Genomic DNA, 16112 nt, shown 5'->3' with positions numbered 1-16112 from the left:
TCCTCAATAGAAGAATAATGATGAAATAAGAGGACATTTCCAAAATAAGAGATCAAGAAAAATACTGCACCTTACCAAACTAATAATTGCACCTAATAACTGATGAATCAAAATGAATGTTTGCTAAATATTCATAAAGAAATACAATATTTCCTCAAGTGAGCACAATATCCCAAGAAATTAAAAAATGATGTATAATAATTGCTGCCAAAAAGACCAAAACTGTGTGAACATATGCTAAAAAGAATCACACACATGAATTGACAAGCTATATTACACTTTTCATGGACAAAAATTAATTTCTATGAGCCTTTATCCCTTTATATTAAATACACAATTTCAAAATGAATAAGACTAATTATTAGACTTATTTATATTAGTGTGAACCATCATTTTATGTGAATAGAAATGGAGAATATAATATTGATATTCAATTTCTCGGATGCTTACTCTAACCTTTCATAACTCCCTTCAAGTTTTGATTAAAGATAAAGAACGTTAGATAAAAGAATGCTTATCAGTAGACCTGATTCCCATTCCTTCTATAGATACACACACAAAATTGGGGATGGTGGACTAGATGCTTATGCTAAGCTTCCTAGAAGTGCTGATATTCTAGGATTCTATAATTCTAAGATTAAATTTACAGGCTCTTAAATTTTAAAAAAAATTTGCTCCAAATATGTTATGTGTTCAGATGAAATCCACAGATTTAGAGCCAGAAGGAAGCTCAGTGGCCATCTAAGTCCAACCTCTTCATTTTACACATGAGAAAAGTGAAGTCTAGAGATACTAAATGACTTACCCCAGTAAATAACACAGGTATTCAGGATCAGAGGCTGGGTTTGAACACAGGTTTCAGAGCCACTTTTCTTTCAACTGTACCATAGTAGGATCAGAGTGTAGAGAAGGTTCTCAGCCTAAGAACAGTAGCAGGAGCAACTATATATATATATGTATGTATGTATGTATATATACATACACACACATACAACATATTAAGCTCCCTCTAAGTTGACTGTAAACTATTTGAACATGGAGATCATGTCTTCATTTATACATCTCCATGGTGCATACCTGGCATAACTAAATAATTAATGCAAATGATAAAAATAAAGTTTAGCTTTTCATTTAAATATTACATTACAGTTAAAACCACTTCACTCATATAATCTTTAGCTATTCAGTGCCAATTCCTTTTGAACTAGCTCTGGTAATGGTTACCAAGTATTGGTTGGAAGATCTGTTACAGAGAAGAGGGGTTAACTTTGTTTTGCTGGACCCTACAACCTAAAACAAGGAACAACAGGAAAGATTTAGGTTTGATGGAAGAAAACACTTCCTAATGATTGGAATACTCCCAAAGAGAAATGGGATGCCTTAGGAGGTGTGGTTAGTTCTGCTATAACATTTGTTTTGAAAACTTAGATTTGTTCTGATGCAATGGATATATTAGGGAACAATTTGAATATAATACAAAAGTCATGTTTGTTCATATGCGATTTCTTCAGAGAGAATTGCTAAGTGAAGGCAGAAAACTGCACCGAACTGAACCAGGCCATGTAGGAACACATAAAATGCACACATACCGCAGACATCTATCAGCTACCTCAGTTCAGTTATCCTACAAGGTTCTGTTTTGGTGTATTTTCACATTTGTGAAATTCTCCATATTTAAAAAAACAAAAACCAACCCTGATATCCCATACATGTCTAACCATCCTGCTTTAAAACTCATTCATATAGCACTTCATTGTTACAAAGTGTTTTCACCTAAATGATCTATTTTGAACATTGAAGTTGTTACGTTTAATTTCAATCTCCCTGCCCTTGTGTTAGATATGTTACTAACTGACTATGCCATTTTCTGCTCCTGGAATGTCCTATTTTTTATTAATGGGTTTAATTCTTATATTTCATTCAAGACTCGTTCCAAATCCTACTCCTTAATACCCTTTGTCCCATAAGCCATGATTTTACATAGTGTAGTGATTTTTAGGAAGTGATGTTCAGTTATTGACTATAATGGATCCTCCCTCACTGGGGGTCTTAAGAAAAGGTTGAATCATCATTTGTTAGATATATTATAGAGGCGATTCTTATTTAGATATATTTTGGACTAGATGGCCTCTGATCATCCTTCCAACTCCAGGTCTGGTGATTTTATTAGCCTGGAATCACCAATGACTTTTACCTTTTAATTAAATTGATTATTTTTAGTGAAACACATGGATTTGTGGTGGGAAAAACATGAACCTGAGAATCAGAATGCTCTATTTTAATTCTGATCTGGTTAATAATTAGCTATGTGACTTTGGGCAAATCACTGCACTTCTTTGAGTCTTGGAATCCTCTGTCAAAGAAAAATATTGGACTGGAAGTAATTCTTCTAGCTCTAAAATTCTATGATCTTATTTTCCCATTCCTGAAAGAGAAATATAGCTCATGTTTACAGGACTAGCACAGTGGAGAATAAAATTTAAAACTTATGGAACTGTAAAGCTCAATTGCCATCCTTCCTTCTAATTTCTTTCTTATCTCTTTCTCTCTCTTCCTTCCTTCCTTCCTTCTTTTCTTCCTTCCCTCTCAGTGCATCTTAATCTGAAGCTTTAATGAATAACCTGCTTGTTTGTTGTTAGTTGTCAGATCACAGTCTGAAACATGCTTTGACTGTCCAGTTTCTTCTTCTTAACAGAGTTTCTTTGCTGGAACGTCCCAACTTTTGGCAGAGGAATCTAAACACTGATACAAATCCACATTATTAAGACTGCAATATTCAAGAAAGAGGGCAAAGGGTCCTAAAGGTCAAGTGGATAATCAGCTGAACAAGAGGAGGAAATGTAGTGCTGATTTCAAAAGGAGACATCTGCAAAAGAGCCATTGTACTCAGGCCTATACCCAATCAGTCTGCTGAGAATCACTCTGGCAGTGGAAGGCTCATGCAGGTGGAAAGAATTGTAATGTCTCAACAAGAGAATAGATTTCGCCAGAAGAGAATTTTGGAAAAATGTTTCATTCAAATTAGGTTTTGTGTGCTAATCTTTAGGAGGAAATTTTCTTACCACCATTTTGCTTTTAGTTAAAAGTTTCAAATGTTCTTTAGCTGTCTGATTTCTATGTTCAGATTGGGGAAGAATGTCATTATGCTGAGGTAGGTCACTGAACATTCCCCAAACCTTAGACATTGTGTTGATTGACAAGGACAGTTATCTCTTGCATATCACAACTTTCCTAGCGTCGTTTCAAAATAGCGCATGTAGACATAAGAAATTAAATAGGAATTTGGGGGAGTTTTGGGGAAGCTGGAGACAACAGAGAAAAAGTTTAGAAACTCAGAAATGAATAAAATATATGTATAGTACTGTATAATCTCAACATATTTTATCCTTTAATATCATAAATATACCCAAATTTTACAATAAGATACTGTTAAACACCTCGTAAAAAAAAAAATTCAGACTTCTTCTCTGGTACAAAGGGAGGGCCAAAAAATTTTATGCAGATCTTCCAGAAAGTGGGGGCACCATACCCTGTACTCCCATCATGCAGAAGGAATAACTGTTCAACCAGACTTCGTTGGAGTCAGTGTCAAGGTTAGCAGATGCACTAGCTGTAACTCATACATTATTGGACACCATTTTGAGCTGCTTTTCAGCTTGATTAGCATCTCACTTTTGTCATACCTCATGAGCATGGGTTTAGAACATTGTTCATTCCTTTTGATGTCCCATGTGGATAATGACCAACTACTCAGTAGTGGTGCTGGGAAATCATTAGGTTCCCCCACATCCCCCACATAGTTGGGAGTTATGCATCAAACCTAAGGCTGTCAGCTATCTGGAAAGGCAACAGATACTAGAGAAGATGGGATTTTATCAGGAAAGAAGTATGGCCACATCACACCGGGGCTTCAAGGATGTCAAAGCAGATGGTGTGGGAAACCTGTCAAAGTTGATCACCCTCTGGAAACAGAAAGTTGGGGATCTCCTCAGATTTCATGTCTCATGGGTTCAATGCTCACTTGCAGCTGCTCCATTTAGCAGGATTTCATGATGGCCACCTGAACTAGAGGGCATAGAACCAAATGAATTCTGTGTAGGTTCTTAGATCTTTAGCTCAGAGGTCACCTTGTCCAAATCCCTCATTTAAAATATGAGGAAAGTGGGGCCCAGGGGACAGGCTCGGTGACTAACTCAAGTTCACAAAGCAAGTGTCAGATATGGGATTTGAAACCAAGTCCTCTGACTCCAGAGTGAGTGCTGTTCAACTAGGTTATGAGACCATATCAATATTCCCATCCAGACCCATGAGCAAAGCATGAAACTATTATGGGGCTTAGAGTTCATAGGCTTCCTTCAGCTCTATCTGCTAGTGTTCCCTTTTCTAGTACTTAACACATGCTTTATATTTAGTAGAGATTTAAAAAGATATTTGTTGAATTAAATCAAAATATTAGTGGTCTCCTACTGTGCTGTACACACAAAGCATGGATCTGAAAATAACTGAAATAGCTGTTAAGGTTCAGGTTTCATTTGAAAAAAAAAAAACAGTGTTCTAGGTTTCTTTCCATTCAAGAATAAGTCTTAGAAAACATACATTCTTGGTATTGGTTCAGACTGGTTGCCTGGGTATTGCTTTGAAAACAGCAACAACATTACCACTAACGAAATGCTTATTTGATTCATGATCCAATAAAATAGTAAGACTAATGACAAAAATAACAAAAAACCACTTGAATTTGAAAATTAGTACAGGTTGCACTTGGTTCATAGATCACAGTTCAAATCCCTGCTATAAACATTAAATTTTCCTATATATCATATTGTATACTTTTGCTAGTGGCAATATTGAGTTTCCTGGCATTTATCAAGTGCTGCATTGAATTCTCATGCATCACAATTTCAATTTGACCTGCAGTACATGTTCGAAACTACTTCTATTTAATTCCTATGAAACTCAGTATCCCCATTTGGTTTTGGTTGAGAACTTTGTTTTTTTTCATGATTTCATATTACCTTCTGGTGCTCAATTGATAACCAAAAACAAGTGAATATAGAGACTTCTCTAGGACTTCTCACATATGTGGATTTTTAGTTTTTGTCCAATATTGGCCCAGTTCTTTAAAAATAATCCTATCTATGATTTCATTAGGTATTTCTAAAGCAATCCAAATGTAAGACATTTTCAAAATCCAATTTCATAGAAATAGCAAACGAATTTGCTTTCAGAGTAGGTATTTTAATTTCATTAAGGCAGAATTATGTATTTTATAATTATACCTAGAAATAAATTGCCTTTGCTCAGACTAATGAAGAAATTACTCCGAATTATTCTAAATTTATTCAGTTTGGCAGAAAGTTACTTCTCATTCATCATTACTATAAGGCACTATTTGTTACTTTTCCATTCATATAGAACACTTCCATATACTCCCTAAAAAAAAAGAAACATCAGTACTTTTCAAAACTGAAGGGGGAAAAGAGATAAGGGGAACACTGGGAGAGGAATGTTGTACATGGATTGCTCAACTTTGATTCAGGAAGACCTGAGGTCAAATATCTCATAGATCAAAGGTTCCCAAACTTATTTGGTCTACTGCCCCATTCAAAAAATTTTTTTACTTACTGCCTCCCTGGAAATCTACTTTCTTTAATCTTTGAGCTTATTTTTTTTTTTTTTGGAAATTTACATCATTACAAAAATAATAAAATATATTTTTTTAAGAAAATGATGCATCTAAAATGTAATAATTTATTGTAAATTTGTGGGGAGAGGGGGTTCTGCATTGAAATAGAAATTTCCTACATTGAAATGATCAATATTGTGTCATGTAACTGTATGGTATCATATTGTAAACAAGCCACTACACGTACATACTCCTATGGATGCATGCTGGACTTTCTGACAATGCATGTCACAGTCAAGTGCCAACACTTGCTTGTTAAGACCTGTTAGTGGATTTGACTACTGATCAGTTATAACTTGTATTTTGTGTGTTTATTTAGAAAATAATGTAATCACTATGACTTTACCTTTTTACACAACAGATGAAACCTGTGTGAGCAGTTTTTCAAAATTTTCTTATCTTCTTTTCTTTCCTTACACTTCTACTCCCCACCCCCTTATTTTTATTTAATGCCCCCAATTGCACCTGGGGCTACTACCAACCTCCTACGTTGTTCCAGTAGGTCCCCTCTAGGGGGCAGCATCACCCACTTTGGGAACCTAAATAGGTAATAATGGTTAAACTACGGACAAGTCATTTATTATTTCTGTGGCTCAGGCAGGGCTCTAAGATAATATTAATACGAAGATAATAGTAGCTGATATTTATATGGTGATTTAAGCTTTACAAAATACTTTACATATATTTTTCATTTGATTTTCATGACAATCCATGGTAATCGGTGATATTATTATCCTTAGTTTACAAATGAGGAAATTTAAGCAAGGAGAGGTTGTGACTTGCTCAGGGTCATTTATCTTATAAGTGACTGAGATTAGATTCTAACTTGAAGAAAAACAACAGATTGATAAGCAAAGCATGGAAAGATAGGACAAGGAGTGTTCCTAATGCTCACTTCTGTTAAAATAGTTTATTTTTAAGAATCTCTGTATTGAATCTTTGCATTAAAGAAATATGTTGCCTTCTGATGGATAATCATTTCTCCAATAGATTCAATTAGAGTGTAGGAATATACGTTGTTTTTCAAAGTCATAGAGGAAAAATTGGCAGTTGAGACTTCTGCCTATTTCATGTAATAGGATACTCTCTAAATGTCTATTCTTACCATGCTCCAAAACGGCAATGCCAAATTTAAAAGTTTTTCTACAAGCATATCCAATACAGCTAAGATCAGAAAAGAAACAATTCACTGGGTAAAGGAAACAAAAAACTTTGTAGCAAGTTTCTCTGAAAAAGGTCTCATTTCCAAGCTATAAGGGACCATTTCAAATTCCTAAGATTAATTGATAAATGGTCAAAGGATATAAACAGGTAGTTCTCAAGGAATGAAGTCCAAGCTTTCTATAGGCATATGGAAAATGTTATAATATAATAACTGAAGAAATGCATATTAAAGGGATACAGTCATGCCTATCAGACTGGCAAAGTCCACAAAAAAGAAAAATGAGAAATCCTATAGGGCCTTCAGGAAAAGAGGTCCATTGATGGACTCATTGCTAGTGGAGCTATGTATTGGTCCAGCCATTCTGGAAAAAGTTTGGAATTTACTTTAAAAAATTACTAAATTATGCATACCCACTGACTCATTGATAACCTAAGGCCTATATCTCAAAGAAACAAAAGAAAGAAGAAAAAATGTCCTATAGGTACAAAATATTTTTGTTAGCTCTTTTATTGTACTGAAGAAAGGGGAAGGGCTAAACAAATTATGACATATTAATATAATGGAATATTGCTGTGCTATAAGAAACTAAGAAAGCTAGAGTTTCAGAGGCACCTGGGAAGACTTTTATGACTTACTCCAGAATGAAGCAAGCAGAACAAGGAGAGCATTTTATTTTATAGCATCAACATTGTAAAACTGAACAATTTTGAAAGATAATATCTCTGATCAATGTCACGATCAACCATTATTCCAGAGGAATGATAATGAACACAAAAGCATTGCTGTACAGTTGGTCACAGTGGGAATGAAATAACCACATGAAACATACACTACTAATGTATCTAAAGATTTTGATCTAGGTTGGGAACACCAAAACTGGTAGAATCATAGATTCTTGAAGTACTGAATGCTATTGAAAACAAAATGCCAGCTTTTTTCATAGCTGGATTAGTGGAATCTAGCTTTCGTAGGCAAAAAATGACTAATGGATCTCAATAGGTAATTATGACATAATTTTAAATTCTGGACAAGTCAAAATTGAACTCAGTTCAACAAATATTAATTAAGCACCTATGAGCAAGGTACAAAAAATTTTTTTAAACCTCCTTGCACTTAATTATAAAATAAATGTTCAGAGAATAAAGCCTCCTGAAGTTATTGGGAACAAAAGCAAAATTTGGGGAAATATTTACTCTTATGGAATGTGAGCATGAGTGTGCACATGCTCATGCATGTGTGTGTATGTATTCTGTTAACTTCTTTAGTGGAAATGAAATAAAATGAAATTTAAAAGGCTTCTAGTCTTAACCAATATATAGGTTCAAATCACTCACAAAAATTCTTATACTATTATATATTAATATTTTAGAATTTTAGAATTTATTCAGTTCAAAGTCTTTTTAATAGGAAATTGAGGCACAGAGAAAGTAAGACTTGTCCAAGTTCATACAAAAGATTAGTGACCAAGCAAGCCAGTATTAGCACACAGGCTTACTGATGCACAATCCATTGATCTTTCTATTACACCATGCTGTTTCTTGATTGGTCCCAAGAAGCTCTAAATATCTATTGAGAGGGAATTGTATGCTCTTGCTCAAACACTAATGCTTCTAATCTAACTACTTAAGAAGGATTCTTCTTTGGAGAAGTTTAGCAAAAATTGAACATTCCCACTTTTGAGTAACTTTAAATGACAATGCATACAGGAAAATGTCACTGTTGAGTGAATGGATGGAAGGATGGATGGGTGAATGAACAAGCAATTATTAAGACTATTCTAACTGCTAGGCACTATGCTAGGGGCTAGCGACAGAAATACAGAAGTGAAACAGTTGCTCCCCTAAAAAACTTGCATTCTCCAACACATCTGGGAGAGTAGATACCATGGAAGGGAGTTTTTTTGTTTTATTTCTTTTTCTTCTGGGAATTCACATGAATTTTGAGTGGAACCATAGGCGGCTGATTCAGACCCATTCTAGTAGCAATGGTAAGAAAAAAACAAACCATGGTATTTGGTGGTGGGGAAATCACTTTTTTAGTATTCACAAATACCTCACACATTCACACTCTTTACCAGAATTCAAAATCTGAGAAAAGAAGAAACATTTTCTTACTTCCTTATCTTATCTGGCCTGAGGGTATGAGGCAGTATAGCTAAGAGGGTACGCTGTGTTAGCATAGGTGTTGTTTTCGGGGCCCTGGAGACCCCAAGTTCCCATGCTTACTGTACCACTTGTGGGCATTAGCTTGGGAATTATGGTCTCTACTGTTTTTCCAGACGGAATAAAAAATTCTAGGACTATAAGTGATTGGATTGTGTGACAGTCTCATCATCAGTTTGGAGCAGACAAGAATGTCTGATGGCTAAGATATTTGTATCTGCCCATTGGAGCATCAGCACTCCATCATCTCCAACCTCAGTGTTATTACAATGGCTATTTACCGATGCCTGGCATCCCTCTCATCCTTGTTTTCACCTCACAGAATTTCTTCCTTCCCTCAAGATGTTCAATCATCGCCTTCTATGTGAAGCCTTTCCTGCTCCTCCCATGTGTTCAGTGGGCTCCTTTAAATACTTTGTTTTTAATTTCTGTATATGCATTGTATATATACTTATCTCCATACACATTGTTTCCCTTTATAGATTGTAAACTCAAAATCAGGAACTGTTTCATTTTTCCCCCTCCCCCATATCTCCAGTGCCCAACATCATGCCTGGTGCATAATAAATGCTTGTTGATGGATTTACAGGAAAAAGAGGTTAAGAGATACTTATTGATGGCACACTACAGATAAGAGTTGTACAAATTCTAGTTCAAGGATTTCCCCCCTCAATTACATATACTACTTGCCTCTCTTGCCTCTCTCAAGTATATTGACATCAAAACTCAATTATTAAAAATACGGAGGATTCACCCTCTACTCCTACCTAAACTAGAATTGCTATTCTGTATTGAGATTTATGTATTCATCATAAAGGAAACATTTAAGCAGAAAGTAAAAAAGGTCGCTAAGAAGAATTTGAGTCATAAGCTGTAATATGCAGCCACTAGATTAAATTTTCACATTAAGGAAATCAGTAATAAAGACATTTTCATTTGCAATGGCCAAATGGCATTCATTATTTAATGAAACAACTAAAATGAAAATAGGGAAAAGACAAAACATTGAACTTAAACCAACTCTTGAGCTTCTCTGAATTTAGTCTGTTGAAGCTGAACTGAAAAGTACTTAGCACTGTGGGTCTGCCAAAAGGAGGAGCATCTATGGTATTTTTGCTAGTGACTGCTGACGATAGATACTTGAATTTATGTTGTACCCTTGCCTATAAGTGGCATAGTTATGTGTCATTTCCTTTTAGCATGGCAGTTACTCTCTTGAGTATGTTCACAGATGTACTGAATGAATGAATTAAAACGCATTCATTAAGTGTTTTTCAAGTGCAAAGCACTATTGCCCTTCCTCCTCCCATTAAGTACTTGGAATACAAATAAAAAAACAAGACAGCATCATTGGAATCACAAATGTTAGAGCTAGGAAGGATCTTCTGGTCTAAATACCTCATTTTATAGACGGTGAAACTGAGGTCAGTATCTCCTTATCTACTGGCTCCTTCTCTGTGGTCTATAAATTTGCTCCATCACCTCCAATTGTTAAAAAAAAAAAAAAAAAAGCAAAAAGAATAAAAAATACAGACAAAAAAACTTTTACTTAACCCTGCTAATCCCTCAGGATATGATTTTATATCTTATATGACCCAATACACAAAGCAATGGATATTTCAAGTGAAGAGAAATGGGTTTGAATCCTGCCTCACACACTTTCCGGCTTAAGTGAAGATGAGAAAGTTGTTGTATCTCTTAGACTCAATTTCCTCACCTATAAAATGGAAATAATAATTTCATGACCTAGGTCTCAGGGTTGATTTGAGAGAAAAGAACCTTGAAAAACTTAAAATGCCACACAAATGTGAATTTTATTATCCTTTCACTGTCAATTTCCTATAAAAAGGGTGGTGTTCTCACTGCCTTTGCTTCCTCAACCCCTCACTGATGTCATCTTAATGTTTTATAATCTGGTTTTCTACTTGACCACTCTAATGATATTGTCCTCTCAAACGTAATCAATAATCTCTTGACTCAAATTAATGGGCTTTTTCTCAGTTCTCATTATCCTTGACTCTTCTGAAGCTTTTGAATTGTTGATTAACCTTTCCTTCTAGAAACTTTGTGCTCTTTGGCTTTCATGACAGTGCTCCCACTTGGTTCTCCTTATCATCTGACAAACACTCCTTTCCATTTCCTTTGCTGATTGATTAATTATCTCCTGACTCCTAACCTATCTCCTGGGAGTGATCTCCCAGGATTGTGCCCTGGGACCTTTTTTTCTCTCTCCACATTCTCCATTCCTTATCTCATCGGCTTTCATGGAATCAATGATCATCTCTTTATAAAAGATGTGTGTACGTATCTCCAAAATGTTTACTGAATTCTAGTACCACAGCACCAGTTACGTGATTGGCATCTCCATTTGAATGTCTTACCAGGACCTCAAACTCAATATGTTCAAAATGGAAATGATCCTCTTGCCTTATAAACCCATCTCTTCTACAAACTTCTGTTTCAAATGCTTCTATAAGAGTATCACAATCCTGCCTTAGAACCATGACTTTTCCCTTCTCTCACTTTCTACATTCTATCAGTTATCAAGTTCTGTGTATTATATTCCCAATAATATCTCTTGATGTGTCCCTTTCGCTTTACTCATATGTCCACCAGGTTATCTTTATATTTTTCCAGGACTATTTTAGTATACTCCTAAATGGTTTCCCTGCTGCCAATCTCTTCCCTGTCTTATCCACTTACCATGAAGTTACTGAAGTAATTTTCTTAAGGAAGAGACCTGAACATGTCATGCCTCTGCTTAGAAAGAAGTCTTCATTAGTTCCTTATTGCCTTTACGATAAAATACAAACTCTTCAGCTTGACTTTTAAATCCTTCCACATTCAGCTCCCAATCTTTCCAGGCTTAATTTGTATTATTTTCTTTCACATTCCCACTACACAGGATGCCTATGTGTTCACTAAACCTTAAATTCCATCTTCAGGCCATTTACATTTGCATGTCATCCTCCATGACTAGAATACACATGCTCTTCTAATCTGAATCTTTAATTTCATTCAAAGCTCAGGTCAAGTGCCGCTTCCTCTATTCAGCCTTTCCAGTGTCTTCTCTTTAAGACCAGAGGCTATCTTATTTTTGTCTTTTTATCCTCAGGATCTATCATAATGCCTTGTGTACTTGTGTTAGTAAATGCTTGCTGAATTTAAGTAAATGACTTAGCCAAGCTCATCCAGCTCAATAGTGGTAGAGTTCTAGGCTAAAACTTTCATTAAGTGCTTTTCACATTAAATTCTTTGGGTCCTTGCTTATTTTTTTCAAAGCCATTTTCCAAGATCAACACTTTGTAAATAACCTAAAAGAATCATCCTAGTGGTCTGGGAATAGTTAGTGCCTTTTCCTTGTAGGGGAAAATCTGGAGAGGTTTTGTCCCTCTCTAAAACACTGAGAAGAAAACATAAAATACAAATTATCTATGGGATCCCTCATCTGATGATGGTTCCCACAGAAGGCTGCTATGATTACAGAAAAAAAAAACAATTCTGAAAGATGTTAAAACTCTAATCAGTGTAATAATAAGCCACCAGTTCAAAAGGATGAAGCTGAAACATGTCACTCACTTCCCAACAGAGAGGTGAACTTAAGATTCAGAAAGAGACAAGTTTTCAGACATGGCTGATATGGGAATTTGTTTTGCTGGGTTATGAAGATATGTATGAAGGAATTTTATTATTCTTTACGTTGTTTTAATTTGTTAGTGGGAAGAATAGATCGACAGAAAAATACCTGTTACTTGAAAAATTAAAAAAATAAAAATATACATAAAATAAAAAGATCACTCTGAAAAGCTGCACAGTGTATGCAGCAGATGCTTGATATGCAAGTATATATCAAATGAAATTAATTGCCATGTCCAGATCCTGTGTTCTAAGCAGTACTCTGTGTGAGACAATCAAGTTCTTTGAATTTTAACATAAACCAGTAATTCAGGGCTCTGAGAACTGAATTAATAGAAAGGGTTACAGTGAAGTTACAAAACTAGGAAAAGATCTATTCCAACTTTATTCTCCATAGATATGACCATGTAATGGCCTGAGTCTATCAAATAAAGTTCTTGCTGTCAGCATACGTCTGGCCCTTTCTGGAGATTCTTCACCTTAGTCTCATGGTCTGGGCCAGCCATGGTTGATTCCCTCTCCTGATTACTATTTCCCATTTCTGTTCCATTGACTCTGTCAGGTGTAGTCCAGTTTTTAGCCCTCTAGTGAGGACTGTCTTGCTTTGCCCTGAGGTCTTCTGTTAAATGGGGTAGGTAAGGAGTTAACAGAATCATAACTGGTCTGTCCAGTTTTCCCTTATTTCTGATTCATTCCTGCCTGTCACTTCCTAAAATGCAGTCTCATGATTCCAGCTTGTTGGACATTGTGGATGCCTGATATTTGATAATGCCCTTAAATGATGAGATTTTGCTTTGTTGAGTAACAGTAATGATGATGATAATAATGATAGTATACATTTACTTAAAGCTTTAAGATACAGTAGAAAGAGCATGACTTTGAGCTGGGACAGACAAGTCACTACCTTCCAGTCTTTTGTTTTTTACTAGTTAAGATGAAAGAACCTTCTCAAAGAGCCTAGATAATCTGCAGCACTTCTTTTAGCTATAAATCACTGTAGTTTATTGAGTAGGGAAAGTCACATAGTCAGATTTGTACTTAAAGAAGATTATGTTGGCAGCAGTGGGTAGGATGAATTAGAGTGGTGAGACACTTAAAGCAGGGAGAATAATCAAGAGGCTGTTACAATAACACAGGTAAAAAGCAGGCCTAAGGTAGCTGCAGTGAAAGAAGAGAGAAAAGGGCTCAGATGGGAGAGAGGAGATGAGATGTGAAGATTTGGGAAGCAACTGGTCATGTGAGATGAAGGAAAGGTTATGAAACTGGAAGATGCCTTTAAGAGATCTGGGGGAGTTTGGAAGAAGAGAGGGCTTGATGAAAAAGGTAATGAGCTCAATTTTGGACACCAAGTTTAGAATACCTTTGGGTTATCCAGTTGGAAATGTGTGACAGGCAAATGGTTATGCAAATCTAAAAAAGGAGAGAAAGTGGAAATATACAGAGGTTTGTGAGTCACCCTCATAGATAATAATTAAAGGGCTCAGAGGTAAGCAAGGGAAAAAAAGTTTAGAAAGAACCAAGAAGGCCTAGGACAGAACCTTCAAACATGCATAGTTAGGGGGAATGATATGCATGATAAGCTAGCAAAGAAGACTCAGATGGAAGGGTCAAATATGTAGAATTAAGAGAGGGTATGTGACAAAATCCAGAGAGAAGTAAGTATCTAGAAGAGAAGGATTATCAACCAGATCAAATGAAGGACATCTGTGAAGAAAGATGAAGCCTGAGAAAAGACCCTGAGAATTGAAATTCCAGGTCAGTTTTAGTAGTTTCACTTAAGTAAAGAAGTCAGAATGGAAAGGATTGAGGAGGGAGTGAGAGAAGTGGAAACTGGCAGTGAGTGCATGAATATATTTTTTATTTTAAAGGAATTTTTTTTTTTTGTACAAGAAGGAAAGGAGAGATAAGGAGCAATAGCTTGGGGGATGATTCATCACTTAAGGTGTCCACCTCTCTTCCCAAAAGCAACTTTAGAAAATAACCTCAATTGTTTCTACTCTACACTTTACAAAGAAAACAATATGAGCTGGTATATAAATTCAGAGGATCTGAATTTGTGTATATGGACCAGTAGATTTATTTTCTCTGGGGTTCAATTTCCTTATGTTTAAAATAAAAGAGTTGGACCAAATGATCTTTAAGATCCATTCCACTTTCAAGTTCTATGTTTCTGTGCTTCTTTGTGGTGAAATAATAGCTAAGATTTCCATAGTGCTTATGATGTGCCAATACTTTTATGAATTAATGTCTTCTTTTCCAAAGGGCATCTTTTTGGTGACAAATGCCTGCAATGGTAAGGAGGGAAAGAAGGAAAGAGGGAAGGAAGGAGAGAAAAAAGAAAAGGAAGGAAAGAAGGAGGGAAAGACAGAAAGGAAAAAGAGAAAAGAAGGAAGAAAAAGGAAGGTAGGAGGGAAAGGAAGGCAAGAAGAAAAGGAAGGAATACAGGGGCCTTTTCTTAGAAACCCCTAACGGTAAGAAAGAAGGAAGGAAGGAAGGAAGGAAGGAAGGAAGGAAGGAAGGAAGGAAGGAGGAAGGCTTGCTTTCAGAAACCACTAAAACAATGACAAAAATTATTGAGAAAACTTAAAGAACCAAAGATGATATTCAGAGTGTTGCAACTGGTCACTCCATTGACCAAAAGGAAAGCAACACTTTTATTAATTGGAAATGACTCCACAAGGTTTGCTGGAGATGAATACAGAACGCAAGTTACTTGATGTAAAAAGTCATACAAACCATTATAGTTTAGGATTGTCTTGCTTTGTTGTTGTTGCCACGATGAGGGGCAGGGAGCAATTTTTGTTCTCTATAGAACAACAAAAAATTAAGTAATAATATGGCATTACAATATACCTGCTTATTAGTGAAGATACACATGGAAAAACAGAATTAGTTATATCACAGAAGAGATCCACTCATGCAGATTTTAAACATCCTTTAGGGAAAAATCATAGGATACCTCTTTGGCTCCAAAATCTAACTAAAAGGCCAGACAGTTTTAAAAGCCAATAGAATTGTATATTTGTTGTGAGATGCATGACTTTTATATTTCAAATAGATACAACACTGGAAGGCTAGTTATAATCAGAAAATTTCAGTAAATCATAATGTTGAACAATTTTGTGGCTCTTTCAAAAAACTACTTTCTGAACATAGTCTATTTCCTGAACATTTTTTAACGATTTTGATAAAACTGATCTGAAAAAAATGTCTCTAAAGTTTCCCAATAGGATCTAGTGAATCAAGTACTCCAATTTTAAGTGAAATTAAAATAACATTACTATTCTTGAATGTATTCATGTTGCAGATTAACAGAAAATTAAGCATTTGGTGATTCAAATATTTTGTCAATTTAGCACTTTCAAAAAACCACCCATTTACCGGGGCACAAGCTGGTATGTAAGTGGACAAAACATTCTTCTTATTTACTGACACGGACATTTTTTGTACTTTAATGAAAGAC

At 35.5% G+C, this 16112-nt stretch overlaps 1 protein-coding gene across 11 annotated transcripts in view; it reads right to left on the bottom strand.

Annotated features, from left to right (window-relative positions):
* FUT9 (fucosyltransferase 9) overlaps positions 1-16112 on the bottom strand; it is a 246318-nt gene that overhangs the window by 40582 nt on the left and 189624 nt on the right. Inside the window, exon 1 of one of the 11 annotated variants that reach the window (XM_072642875.1) lies at positions 806-15100. The exons of the other annotated variants lie outside the window; for them this stretch is intronic. The gene's annotated coding sequence lies outside the window, so the exon portion shown is untranslated. Of the gene's footprint in view, positions 1-805; positions 15101-16112 lie in introns of those variants that run through there. 11 annotated transcript variants of the gene reach the window in all.

The sequence above is a fragment of the Notamacropus eugenii genome, chromosome 2 (genome assembly GCF_028372415.1).
Source record: "Notamacropus eugenii isolate mMacEug1 chromosome 2, mMacEug1.pri_v2, whole genome shotgun sequence".
Classification (NCBI taxonomy): Eukaryota; Metazoa; Chordata; class Mammalia; order Diprotodontia; family Macropodidae; genus Notamacropus; species Notamacropus eugenii.
Note: the sequence above shows the minus strand (reverse complement) of the source record. Positions and strands in the feature narration are given on the sequence as shown.